This window comes from Rhinoraja longicauda, chromosome 1 (genome assembly GCF_053455715.1).
Source record: "Rhinoraja longicauda isolate Sanriku21f chromosome 1, sRhiLon1.1, whole genome shotgun sequence".
Taxonomy (NCBI): Eukaryota; Metazoa; Chordata; class Chondrichthyes; order Rajiformes; family Arhynchobatidae; genus Rhinoraja; species Rhinoraja longicauda.
Window position 1 is genome coordinate 43,337,226 of NC_135953.1, and position 14,224 is coordinate 43,351,449.

Consider the following 14,224-nt stretch of genomic DNA (forward strand, 5'->3'; position numbering starts at 1 on the left):
AAGACATCTCCATTAACTGTCCTAAGTTACTGAACCTTCAAGAGTCAAGTCAAGTGCTTTATTGTCATGTCCTGAAACAGAACAATGGAATTCTTACTTGCAGCCACACAACACATACATAAACATAGCATTCTGCAAACACCATAATAAACAATAAAAATATATGTACACACAAACAATAATAGTGCAAAGACAAAAATAATGGCCTCAAATCTATATAGTTCAGACCTAGTTGGAGATTGCGGTGTTTAATAGACTGATGGTTGTTGGGAAGCTACTCCTGAACCAGGATGTTAGAGTTTTCAGGCGGAATTCTCTACCACAGAAGGCAGTGGAGGCCAATTCACTGGATGTTTTCATGAGAGAGTTAGATTTTGCTCTTTGGCCTGAAGGAATCAAGGGATATGGGGAAAAAGTAGGAACGGGGCACTGATTTTAAATGATCAGCCATGATCATATTGAATGGCGGTGCTGGCTTCAAGGGCCAAATGGCCTACTCCTGCACCTATTTTTCTATGTTTTCTATGTTTCTATACCTTCTTCCTGATGGCAGGAGTGAAATGAGAGCATGGCCAGGGAGGTGTGGGTCCCTGATAATGTTAGCTGCTTTTTTGAGGCAGCGACTCCTGTAGGTACCTTCGATGGTGGGGAGGTCATTTCTGGGCAGAGTTCACCACTTTTTGCAATCTTCTTTGTTCCTGTGTTTTAGAGTTACCAAACCAGACTGTGATGCCACCAGTTAAAATGCTCTCGACTATGCACTTGTAGAAGTTCAAGAGAGTATTCGTCGACATGCTGAATATCCTCAATCTTCTAAAGAAGTAAAGGTGTTGATACTGCCCAAGAATGTGAATTTTTCGACTCTCTCCACTACCATCCGGTCGATGAAGACAGGTTTGTGGATCCTCGGCCTTCCTCTTCTAAAGTTCAAAATTAGTTCCTTGGTTGTATTGACATTGAGAGCAAGGATGTTGTTCTGGAACCATTCAGTCAGTCGATCGATCTCCCCCCCTATATTCTGACTCGTCATCATCTGTAATTCATCCAACAATGATGGCGTCATTGGCGACTTTGAAGATGGAGTTGGAACTGTGTCCGCTACACTGTCATGGGTATAGAATGAGTAGAGCAGGGGGCTGAGCTTACAGTCTTGAGGTGCTCCCGTGCTGATGGCTATCGAGCAGGAAGTGTTGCTGCCAATTCGTATTGATTGTGTTCTGTTGATGGTGGGGATGGAGGCAATGATGGTATTGAAGACCAGGCTGTAGTTTGTGAACAACATCCTGACTTACGTGTTTTTGTTGACCAAGTGATCCAGTGCAAAGAGATCACATCCTCCATTGACCTGTTTGGCGGGAGGCAATTTGTAGTGGGTCCAGGCACTTGTTGAGGTCGGAGTTGATAGGCAGCTTAACCATCCTCTCAGAGCATTTCATCACCAGGGATGCTTGTGCCACCAGTCGGTGGCCATTGAGGCATGTCACCTTATTCTTCTTGGGCACTGGTATCATTGATGCCCTTTTAAAGCATGTTTTTTGCCACAGTAAAAACATAGGAGAAATACTAATTGAAGACATAATGTGCTGAAATAACTCAACGGGTCAGGCAGCATCTTTGGAGAACATGGATAGGTGACTTTTTGGGTCAAGACCCTTCTTCTGACAGACCTAAAGGTGACCTCTCCATTTTCTCCAGAGCTGCTACTTGACTTGCTGAGTAACTCCAGCACTTTGCGTGTTCTTTAGTAAACCAGCATCTGTAGTTCCTTGTTTCTACTCAACGAGGACCTTGCCCACCTCGTGAGGCTCCACACATTTTCCAATGCTCCTGCTTCCCGGGATAAATGATAATGTGTTAATGTCATTTGTATTCCCATTTACTCACTCGCTTCTTTACCTCTGTCCCCTGAATGCTGTTGGGTCCCATGAACATTAAATCCATTGTCTTTACTGCTCTCAGTGATTTATCCAATTGATGTAAATGTGTATATTAAACGCAAAGTGCTGGAGTAATTGAACGGGTAAGGCAGCAGTTCTGTAAGACTTGGATCGGTGACATTTTGGATTGGGAGCCTTCTTCAGACTGTGTAATTGGGCGGAGCAGGGGAGTGAGGATAGGGGAGGGAGTAAAAAAAGCTGGAAAGAGGTGGGGGCAGGTGGGAGCAGTATGAAAAAGGGTTCTGACCTGAAATGTCACCTATCCATGTTCTCCAGAGATGCTGCCTGACCTGCTGAGATACTCAGGCATTTTGTGCCTAGCTTTGGGGGCAGAACAAACCCGCCAAGAAATAGATGAATACAGGTGAATGAGGTTTTTGATTAGCAGATGGGTGGGGAAAAAAAACTAGAGTCTGAAAGGAGACTAAAGGGTGGAAGATAAGAAATGGAATGAAATGTGAAACCAGGCAACATGATAGATGTTGAAGGGGATGGTGGTGGGGGGATAAGGGAAAAGGGGAGTGGCAGGATAGTGGGAGAAATGGCTGTGCACGTAGGTGGGGCACAGGAAAGAAAGGGGAAAAAAGTGGGGGTGGGGAGTGGGTGTGTGGGGAATGTGTGTTTACCTACAATTGGAGAGTTCAAAATTACATTGTATAAATTGAACCAATATACATTGTGCATGTTTGAACTGAGGCCAAAGGTCAGTACATTCTGTACTCTGTCCCTGCCTTTATGAAGTCAATTGCACTTCTGGTGTAAGACATGAAGAGAGATGAAGGGCAATTGGTTTACACATAGGTTTGCATGCATAACGTTTGAAATTTAGACTCAACTGTTGCTTGGCTTTCTCCAATGTTGGCAACAATCTCCAGCTGTAGAGATTCTTTGCCACATTGACCATACAGTGTACCTTTATTATATCCTCATTCAATGACTATGTCACAACTGCTGTTTAAGTCTTGCTCTTTATTTATTCAACTGAGTCGTTTGCAGAAGTGCTTCAATGACCAGGTGAGAAACAACAATACTGAATTCTGAGCTATTTTCAGGAACTTAACTACCTTATTATAAAACATCAGGTGCTTGTATTGGCATGGAGTCATGTTGGGCAGACAAATAAAGACATCTGAAAATTCAGCTGTGAAATTGTTGTGTTTTAAAGACAACATGACAGTTTTGTGATACTTAATGGCGGTAGCTATTTATTTCCACTTTTTAAAAAAAAGACATATTTGGGGATTAAACTCTACATCTTCAATATAAATACTAGCATTCTGATTTATTGCAGAAGAAAATTACAGGAATCTTTGCTTTTTCTCACACCTCCTGGTTTGATGACAAATTACTGTTGATACTGGGCAAATGTGTGTAGCCCTCACTATAAGAGAGGAAAGACCCTTACACATTCCGCAATTCTTCTTTCCAGATTACAAATATTTTGTATTGTGCATAATATTTAACCTATAAATACTCACTGTTCGTGAATGCGTGCAGAAGTAGGAATTGCCTCTTCCCCAGACTACCATCTATTATTACCCCTCGTAGCACCATGAAAGCTAGATGGGAAGAATTCGGAGTTGGGGGGAAAGGGATGGTGGGTATAATGGAAGAAAGAGAAAACAATGACATTTTCATTTTTGAACATTTCCCAACAGGATTAGTAGGCCAATGAAATAAGTGAGCTTTCTTAAAGATCAGAAAGAATAAAGGCCTACTTGAATTATGCCGTCAATCAATTTAACTTGAGTGAGCTGTGTATATGGCTGCTTCAACTAAAATAGCTTGAATTTGAAGTAACTTTATGCACAAAAGGGGTACATGATTCTTTTCTTTTCCTCGAAAGTTATGGTTTGATGACATATTACATCATCAATACAAAGAATTCCTTCAGTAATTTTATGATTGTACTTGGCATAAACATTCAACAATCTATTTTCTACAATGTTGTTGTTTCTTTGCCATTATGTGTTATTTGCTGACTAATTAACTTTCTGACAAGCTGTAGAGTTCTTTAATGGAAGTAACTATACTCCACCAGCCTATCAGCCGAATATCACGCCTTGCTGAAGAAACTTCTGTTGACGACCTCCACTTACACTGGCAAGTCAACTATGGGTAGAGTTGCTGCCTTACAGCGCCAGAGACCCAGGTTTGATCCTGACTATAGGTGCTGTCCGTATGGAGTTTGTATGTTCTCCCTGTGATCCCGTGGGTTTTCTCTGGGTGCTCTGGTTTCCTCCCACACTTCAAAGACGTACAGGTTTATAGGTTAATTGGCTTCGGCAAAATTGTAAATTGTCCCCAGTGCGTAGGATAGAGCTAGTGTATGGTATGATAGCTTGTTGGCGAGGACTCAGTGCGCCGAAGGGCCTGTTTCTGCGCTGTATCTCTAAAGTCTAAATCTCAAGGAAGGAGGCCATTTCAGCTTATTTTATCTATGCTATTTTCCAGGGAAATCCTGATCCCCACTAAGTTTCTCTGACTATTCTCCCCCTATTCCCATTAATTCCAACGCCCACAGATTCTACCACTCATCTACATGCAAGGGACAATTGACAATAATCAATTAACTTAGCAACTTGCATGTCTTTGGAATGTGTAAAGAAATCAAATTATGTGGGTGAAACTTTTACAGTCACAGGGAACTTGCAAACTCCACAGACAGCACCAGAGGTCAGGTTTGAACCCAGGTCACTGGAGCTGCAAAAATGTGCTCTATTAAATGTGCCATTGTGTTCACTTGGCAGGAAAATGCTATCACCAGATCGAGGGCTTACTCCACATTTTCAAAAATGTACTGTGATCCCTACCAGTTGCATTACTTTACCTTTTCCCAGTGTCACCTTGATCTCAAAAACTAAAACTAGAACTAAAACTCTGGTTGAATGGAAGATCTTTTGAATTTAGAAAGTAGAAACAAAGAACTCCAGATGCTGGTTTACAAAAAAATTCAAAAGTACTGGAGTAACTCAGTACTGGACTAACTCAGCGAATTTGGCAGCATCTTTGGAGAAAATGGATTGGTGACATTTCAGGCTGGGAGCATTATTCAGACTGAAGTGGGGTGGGGGACAGGAGAAGATCTGAAAGAAAGGGGAGGGCACAGTGTGGCAAGTTATAGATGGATACAGGCGAGGGGGAGGGGGTTGATAGGCAGATGGTTGGGCAAAGGCCAGAGATGAAAAGTCAGAAGGCACGAAACAAAAGGATCGAAGAGTTGTGAATTCTGAAGCTAGAGGAAAGAATGTCAGTGGAAGGGGAGAAATAAGTGTGAGTCCAGTTGGGGCATAGGGGGGAGAGGTGGGAAAAGGAAAGGAGGGGTGGGGGAAGGAAGTTGTCATTACTCAAAAACCCATCCCCCTCCATCTGCAATCCTCCCTCTAACTTCACAATTCTCAAATCTTCAATCCTTTTTTCTCACACCTTATGTCTGTTCATCTCTGGCCTTCGTCTAACCATCTGCCTACTAAACCCTCCCCTCCCTCCCACCTGTATCCACCTGTTACTTGCCAGGCTTTGTCCTGCCCCCCCCCCCACTCTTCCAAGCATTCCCCCCCTCCTTTTCCCTCTACAATCAGTCCAAAGAAGGGTTCCAACCTAAAACATTACCTACCCATGTTCTCTAGAGATGCTGCCTGAACTACTGTGTTACTCCAGCACTTTTTATCTTTTGAATTTGTACTTTTTTCAACAGCTACCAGAAATCAGGTGCTACCTAGAGAAAATATTGCTACTGAAGTTTGCACAGAACTTCAATAGGGTATTTAAAAACCCGAGCAAATATCTTAAAGGTTGGAAAACTTACAGAAAGAAAACTAGTTATCTCCAGCATCCAGATATTGATATAAATGAACTTAACTGGGGAAATATACACAGTTTAGTTTAGTTGAAAAAAAACTAATACCTTTCAAACACAATTTCACTGGATGATAAGGGTGGTAACTTGATGTTGGAAAAGTATGCCTGGGAAAGTAGGCCCAATAAACTGAAATCCGGAACACAATGGGTTAACCAGAGGATGCCAATACTTTTTATAAACCTTTGAAGGACTTTCCTTTGGTCACCATGGGGACACAATCTCGTTGCCAATTATAATGAAAACCCGCCAAATACATACACAAGAATTCGAGCAGTTGCAATTGTCAAATGAGCTTTTTGATAAAAAAATAAGTCGTCAAGAGTCCCTCCTTTTCCTTTTTATTGATGCACTGACTGGCAAACAAGTTGACAGATTAAACCAACACTGATACGAGAACCGCCTTCACGTTCGCAGATCATTCGTGTTCTGGACAGATATTTGTGTGTGAAAAGGGTTATAAATATCTTCGGACATTTACAGCACTCCGTCTCCTTTGATTATCACCAGGAAATTATAAATTTGGAAAGAGGATTAATCGCTAATCTGTAAACTATAAAACTGCAAGTTTTACGACAGCACAAATTAGCGCAGAGATAGCATATAGTACATTCTTGCCCACAAATCAAAAAGCAATGTCTCTTGAATATCTTCAAGATGCAGTCGAGCTGACAGACAAAAAGCCCCGCGGTGCATACCTTCACAGAGCAGCAGAGCAGCAGCCCAGCTCACAGCTGATCTGTTGCGGCAAGTCGGGAGTTTAACTCCTTCCTGAAACTAACTGCGAACAACCGGCTCGAATGACTGGAAAACAAGGCAGAGGAACGCCCGCTTCAGTCTACCCCTCCCCTCCCCTCCCCTCGGCTCGATCCGGAACAAAACTGACCTCGGGGCAGCTCGACTCGCTGTAACGTTGATCTGAAGCCTCCGATCTCTTATCCCCACTCGGGTGCTGGAGCCCCACTTCAATGCGTCACTTGGGCCGCACTGGCTTCCGTACACATGCATTCCTTCCGGCCTGTTGTCAGGCGACCGAGCTCCGCGAGGGCCCGCCCCTCCTCTCCAGCTGCCGGCCCATTGGACGTTCGGCGCCTCATTTGCATTGCAACGCCTATAAATACAACGGCGGCACAGGCGGCCGTTAGAGTGGACGGGACCCAGTCTTCCAGTCTTCCAGTCTTCCAGTCTTCCAGTCTTCCAGTCTTCCAGTCTTCCAGTCGCCCAGTGAGACGTAAGGGTATTAGATAAGGAGAGAAGCGGAATGAAATATAAATCCAGCAACCTGTTGATGAAGATAGACACAAGAAGCCAGAGTAACTCAGCGGGACAGGCAGCATCTCTGGAGGGAAGGAATGGGTGGCGTTTCGGGTTGAGACCCTTCTTCATACTGAGAGCCAGGGGAAAGGGAAACAAGAGATATCGTCAATGATGTAGAGCGATATAGAGCAAATGAATGAAAGATATGGAAAAAAGTAACAATGATAAAGGAAACAGGCCATTGTTAGCTGTAGCTAGGTGAGAGCGAAAGCTGGTGTGACTTGGGTGGGAGAGGGAATGCAGGGGTTACTTGAAGTTAGAGAAATCAATGTTCATAGCCCTTGGTTGTAAGCTGCCCAAGCGAAATATGGGAAGCAACCAGGAGATCGGGTAGGTCCAGTAGATCATTTCACTGAACACCTTCGCTCAGTCCACCTGGACCTACCTGATCTCCCAGTTGCTCAACACTTTAATTCCCATTCCCACACTGACCTTTCTGTCCGAGGCCTCCTCCATTGTCAGAATGAGGCCAGACCCAAATGGAGGAACACCACCTCATATTTTGCTTAGGCATCTTACAACGGCCTGACGTATGTGTACGTATTGTCAGTGTAGAGTGGAGGACCAGCATGATCGCATCCTTTGTTGATCTATTTTGGTGGTAGGCAAATTGTAGTGGGTTTCAGGTTACAAATCACTTTTCAATATCAATATTTTCACATTAAATATTTTACTGCAAAAAAAAAGGAGAGCTACTGGAGGAATATAGCAAGTCACACAGCATAATTCTGGTCTTGATGCTGCCTGACCTGCTGAGTTCTCCCAGCAGCTCTGTTTTTTTTTTTTTGCTATAGATTGCAGCATCTGCAGTCTCATGTGCTTCATTAAAAACTTTACTGGTAGGTATTGATCTTAGTTTTGAGATACAGTGTGGAAATAGGCCCTTCGGCCCACCGAGTCCGTGCCGACCAGCGATTCCCTGCGCATTAACACTATCCTACATACACCAGGGACAATTTATAATTTTACCAAGTCAATTAGCGTACGTGTTTGGAGTGTGGGGGGAAAGCGGAGTACCCTGAGAAAAGTCACGGGGAGAAGGTAGAAACTCTGTACAGACAGCGCCAGTAGACAGGTTGTAAGCCGGGTCTGTGGCGCTGTAAGGCAGCAACTCTAGCGCTGTTGTAGTTGTGTTTTTTCCACGTAGTTCTCTTGGAGAAATTGTGTTGATAATTGATGCATGTTCCCTGTGTTAAGTAAAAGGAAAGAAATGAGGAAGAGAGTTAAAGAAAGAGAGAGAGAGTAGCCCCTGGTTGTGCGAGAGGAAAAAAAGCCTATGGCACCTGGTATCACAGATCTCTGTGATAAGAGAATGAGTAGACACAAAATGCTGGAGTAACTCAGCGGGACAGGCAGCATCGCTGGAGAGAAGGAATGGGTGATGTTTCGGGGCAAGGCACTTCTTCAGACTGAGAGTCAGGGGAAAGGGAAACGAGAGAAATAGACGGTGATGCAGATATATAGAAATAGAACAAATGAATGAAAGATATGCAAAAATGTAATGATGATAAAGGAAACAGGCCATTGTTAGGTGAGAACGAGGACAGACAATGAGACTCAACAAGACTACTTTGAAGCTGGTACGACTTGGGGGAGGGAAGGATGAAGAAGGAGGGAATGCAGGGGTTACTTGAAGTTAGAGAAATCAATGTTCATACCACTGGGTTGTAGTTTGCCTAAGCAAAATATGAGATGCTGTTTCCAACAAGTCTGGCTTGTTGGACATGTCTCAAAGCCTTACTATGAACTAACATATAACACAGCCAAAGAAGTGTAATAGGTTTATATCTGCCACTAAATATGTGGAAACAGGGAACTGCAAATGCTTTGCAAAAATAGACACAAAATGCTTAAGTAAATCAGTGGGTCAAGCAGCAACTCTGGAGAACATGGATATGTGATGTCTCAGGTCAGAACCCTTCTTCAGACTGTCCAATCTTCAGACTTTGCAACTCTCCAACCTCCAGGTCAAGTTAAGGGTTTGAAGATACGAATAATGAATAATTTGCAGCAACATCACAAGCACATAGGCGTAAACAAATAAATAGCAGGATTTACATTGTGTGAGTCATTTAAAGAATAGTTGTAGGAAAAAAGCTGTTTCTGAATTTGGTGATGTGGGACTTCAGACTTCTGTACCTCCTGCATGACAACAGTTGTGAGAAGAGTGCATAGCCCATGTGTTAGGGATCTTTGATGACAGATCTCACTTTGAGGCAGCACTCAATTTTAATGTGTTGGAATTGTCATACCAGTGCAACCATTGCAATGGTGTACTATGCACCAGTACTATGGTGCAACCAGTCTGGATAATTTCTGTAGTGCATCTGTTGGAATTAATTAAAGTATTCTGTGACAGTCTCTTTAAAATTCTAAGGAAGCAGACGTGCTTGCATGCCTTCTTCACAATTACATCAAGGTGTGGGTCTGGAACAGGTCATCCGATATGTTCACACCCTGGAATTTGGCACATGGCTTCTTGACATCCCTTTCTGGTCAATGATTAATTCTTTGGGTTTGTTGATGATTAGTGAGAGGTTATTGTTGCGGCACATCAACCGGATGTTCTATCCTGTACGTTGACCCATCACCACTCATGAGTTGGCCAACAACTGTGGTGTCGACAACAAATTTATAAATGGCATTGGAGATGTGCTTAGCCGTGTAGTCATGGATGTAAAGTGAGTAAAACAGGAGGCTAAGCATGCAGCCTTGAGCTGCACCTGTGGTCACTGAAGAAAAGATGTTACTGATCAGCATATGTGGTAGTCAAGGATCCAGTTCCCATGAGAGGTACAGGTCCTGTAGCTTGATAATGAATTTGAAAGGAATGATGGTGTTGTATTCCGAGCTATAGTCGAACAGGCTGACACATGTGTCCCTGTTATCCAGATGTCCAGAGCAGAGCGGTGAGCCAGTGAGATTGAATCAGCTGATGACCTGATGTGATGGGAAAATTCATGCAGATCCAGGTCATTTCAGAGGCAGGAGTAGATTTGTGCCATAACGAAACACTTACAGTGGAAATAAGCTACCAGACGGCAATCATTGCGGCAGGGCACCATGTTTTTCTTTGGAATTAGAATGATAGAATGCCCTTTTGAAGCAGGTAGGAACCTCAAATCGCAGAAGTGGGAGGTTGAAGATATTCTTGATTACTCCAGCCACATAGGTCTTTGGCACTCGGTCAGGTACGCATTCTAGAAGATTAATAGCAGAGCATCTTCTTTCTCTATAGCCACTTCTTTGAAAACTCCGGGATGTAGACATTAAGTCCTCAGCATTTATCAGTTTTAAGGTTTATCAGCATCGCTGATTAGGAGAAGGGGAGATGCAGCGAGACCTGGGTGTCGTGGTGCACCAGTCATTGAAAGTAGGCATGCAGTTGCAGCAGGCAGTGAAGAAAGCGAATGGTATGTTGGCATTCATAGCGAGGGGATTTGAGTATAGGAGCAGGGAGGTTCTGCTGCAATTGTACAGGGCATTGGTGAGACCACACCTGGAGTATTGCGTACAGTTTTGGTCTCCTAATCTGAGGAAAGACATTCTTGCCATAGAGGGAGTACAGAGAAGGTTCACCAGATTGATTCCTGGGATGGCAGGACTTTCATATGAAGAAAGACTGGATAGACTCGGCTTGTACTCGCTGGAATTTAGAAGATTGAGGGGGGATCTTATAGAAACTTACAAAATTCTTAAGGGGTTGGACAGGCTAGATGCAGGAAGATTGTTCCCGATGTTGAGGAAGTCCAGAACAAGGGGTCACAGTTTAAGGATAAGGGGGAAGTCTTTTAGGACCGAGATGAGAAAGTTTTTTTTCACACAGAGAGTGGTGAATCTGTGGAATTCTCTGCCACAGAAGGTAGTTGAGGCCAGTTCATTGGCTATATTTAAGAGGGAGTTAGATGTGACCCTTGTGGCTAAAGGAATCAGGGGGTATGGAGAGAAGGCAGGTACGGGATACTGAGTTGAATGAACAGCCATGATCATATTGAATGGCGGTGCAGGCTCGAAGGGCCGAATGGCCTACTCCTGCACCTATTTTCTATGTTTCTATGTTTCTATACTAGTAGTTTTTTGTTTACTAAATCTAATTTATTTCATTTCCTTGGTACCATTGGAGCATTGGTTCTCTATTACAGTATATATGGGAGGTTTTGTGTGTCTTCTATGAAATCAGAGTATTTGTTTAATTTAGTCAGTTCTAACAAATTAAACTATCTTTCCACGGATGATGCTGAGTGTTAACAGCATTTTCTGATTTTAATTCACATTTCAAGCATCTGATTTTCATTATTTCATTCCTCTGCCATCTCCTTATTCCCCATTATGAATTCTCCTCTGTTTGTAAAGGACCCTCTTTTGTCGTCACTAGTCTTTTTCCATCTAGTTTTGAAGGAAGGTCATTGACCTGAAAAGTTGATTTATTTTCTCTCCCAAATGTACAGATGGGTACATTTGTATAGTAAGTTACTAGCCAAGTAGCCAGAGTTCTTGATCATTGATCCAACAACGTTAGTTTGAATCCCACTTTGACAGCTGGGGGAATTTAAATTCAAGAAATCAAGCCACTTTGTTGGTAATACTGGCATTTTTTGTGCATTCTAATTATCCCTGAAATGAGGCAGCAATTAAAACTTGACACATCAGTGGGTGTGCAGTCACATACAGGCCAGTCTGGCTGAGGGCCTCAAAGGATACAAAGGAAAGCTGAAGATATTTTACAATTTTGTGGGTTTATAGCTCCTCTTACTGAAGCTACTTTCTTAAATTCCAGATTTTATTATAATTACTTGAATTGAAATTCATTTGGAATTTAAATTCCCCTACTGTCATGGTGAGGTTCACCTCATGTCTCCAGATCTAAAATTCTGTCAGCTGCTCCAGTAATTTAACTATTATACCATTGTATCCACGGAATTTATATTAGTTATTTAAATATTGCCTCAGGCTCCTTAGTTCAAAAAGGAAAAGCCCAGCATGTCCACTTCCTCCTTTATAGCTATAATTGTCAGCCGGAGCAAAACCTTCGTACATCTCCTCTGTAACCGCTCCAGTGTTGTCAAGTCTTTATTATACCTCCATCACAAGCGTACTGGAAAATAATCATCAGATCTTTGGCTATTTATTCCTTTGCTTTTCTTAAGATCCTGGGATGCATTGTGAGCCTAGCAATTTAAAGATCCTGCCCCTCTTTAATATGTCCTCAATCTCTATCATTTCCAGTTTTTAATATTCTTCTTCATTTATGTCAAATCCTATCATCACTTTCTTTGAATACTGACACAAGATGTTAAGTTGGAGCTACACACAACTTCTGCTTTGGTTTTAATCGGCCCTAATGCTTGCTTTAAAAGGAATTGCTTCACCACCTGCTCCTGTTTGGTGAGGAAGAATGCTGAACCCAAGGATCGATCCCTCATCCTGTCTTTTTCCCTCTTGTCAATTTGCACATGTAAAACACACAGCTGTACCTTGCCACAATGCCTCATCTCCTTTCCACTGTCTCTATCAAGCATGTTTTTAGTTGTGTACTATTGCCTGATTCTTCGATGCCTCAACTCACTGCTGCTAAGCATTCACGTATGTGTTCACGCATGTGTTCAAATTCAGCTTACTGTTCAAATTGTAATCATTAGTAAAAATAGTCTTTTACTGACCAGGTGGCACCGTAAAATGGCAGCCTTGCCAACAGTCTGACTTGTCCCTTTCTCTCTTTGTTGTTTTTTGGTTAATAGTTAAATGTTCTTTTAGTGTATCTTTAGTTTTGTATTATGTGGAGGGGGGGGGGGGGGAAACTTTTTTTATCTCTTTCCTCGATGGAGATGCGACTTTTTCATTATCATATCTCTGTCTGCATTGTGGCCTAACATCGTGGAGCTGGCGGCCCCTTGTTGGGAATCGACCTTGGGAGCTCCAACGGCAGGAGCCTGCGGATTTAACATCGTGGCGCTCGCGGTCCCTGGTTAGGGATCGGCTTCGGGAGCTCCAAGCCGCAGTTGCTTCGACCGTCCCAATCACGGGAGCTTCGATCACCCCAACGTGGGAGCTTTGATCGCCCACTGCGGAAGCTTTAATTGCCCCAACTGCGGATGGTTCCACTCCCCCGACCGCGGGAGAAAAAGGAGGAAAGAAGATAAGACTTTATTGGCTTCCATCACAGTGAGGAATGTGGAGGAGCCACTGTGTTGGATGTTTATATAAATTTTATATGTGGTTGTATGTTTTGTTGCTTTTTTGGTATGACTGTATGGCAAATCAAATTCCTCGTATGATTTACATACTTGTTTTCATATTTGGCTCATAAAATCAATTACAATTACAATTACAGAAGGAAAAAGAAAATGTAGCATGCAGTCGTTGTTGAAACTATAATTATTTTGCAAGCAGAAAGAAATTAAATACACTAAATTCTCATTATTTACAAAAAACAAGGGCAGAGACTTCCCAGGGGTAAGAAAAAGACACCAACACTGCCGAGGCTGCTGGCAAACACACAAAGGATGCAATGATATATCACAGTCAACCCATTTTATGTTACAACCTCTAGGTTTCAGCTTGCATGTTTCAGCTTGTCTGATTCTGACTGTGACCGGCCCAGACTCCCTAACAGTGACCGGCCTCCACTCCGGTCTCCTGCTTCACTTGCAAAGCTACCCGCATTCATGACGCCTATTGTTAACTAAATTAAGCCCAATATATCAATATTTCACGACTTTCCAGCTCAAGACATCAAAAGCAACCCTCCCCGTGTCAAGTAGGATTCACTGGAAAAGTCTCTGGAGAAACATGCTATATTTACCGTCACCCCCCAGAAGTACGTGGCAGAATTTGTGAGAATGTAGATCGGAGGATAGCAAGTTAACTGATAACTTGGACATCACATAATACCTGATTCATCTAAACTTAACTTTAGCTCTGGAGGACGTTATTTCATGCTGAAAGTCAAAGTAGTTGATTAATTTTTGTCCATAAACTTGTCTGTATTTTCTGAAATTCAAAAAACTCTTCTACATTTTTTATTCTTAACTCCTGGATGTGATTTCTTAATTGATGTGCAGGTTTAGGTTTATTATCGTGTGTTGAGGTACAGGTAAACGTTTTGTTTTAA

At 42.6% G+C, this 14,224-nt stretch overlaps 1 protein-coding gene across 10 annotated transcripts in view; it reads right to left on the minus strand.

Moving 5' to 3' along the window:
- Positions 1–6,844, minus strand: part of atosb (atos homolog b) — a 108,872-nt gene extending 102,028 nt beyond the window's left edge. For 8 of the 10 annotated variants that reach the window (XM_078396370.1, XM_078396381.1, XM_078396334.1 and 5 more), the window contains exons 1-2: positions 6,683–6,844; positions 3,416–3,496 (exon numbers count right to left, since the gene is read on the minus strand). The gene's annotated coding sequence lies outside the window, so the exon portion shown is untranslated. The remainder of the gene's footprint in view (positions 1–3,415; positions 3,497–6,682) is intronic. The other 2 variants (XM_078396449.1, XM_078396400.1) reach the window with 1 other exon arrangement.
- Positions 6,845–14,224: the final 7,380 nt, after the last annotated feature.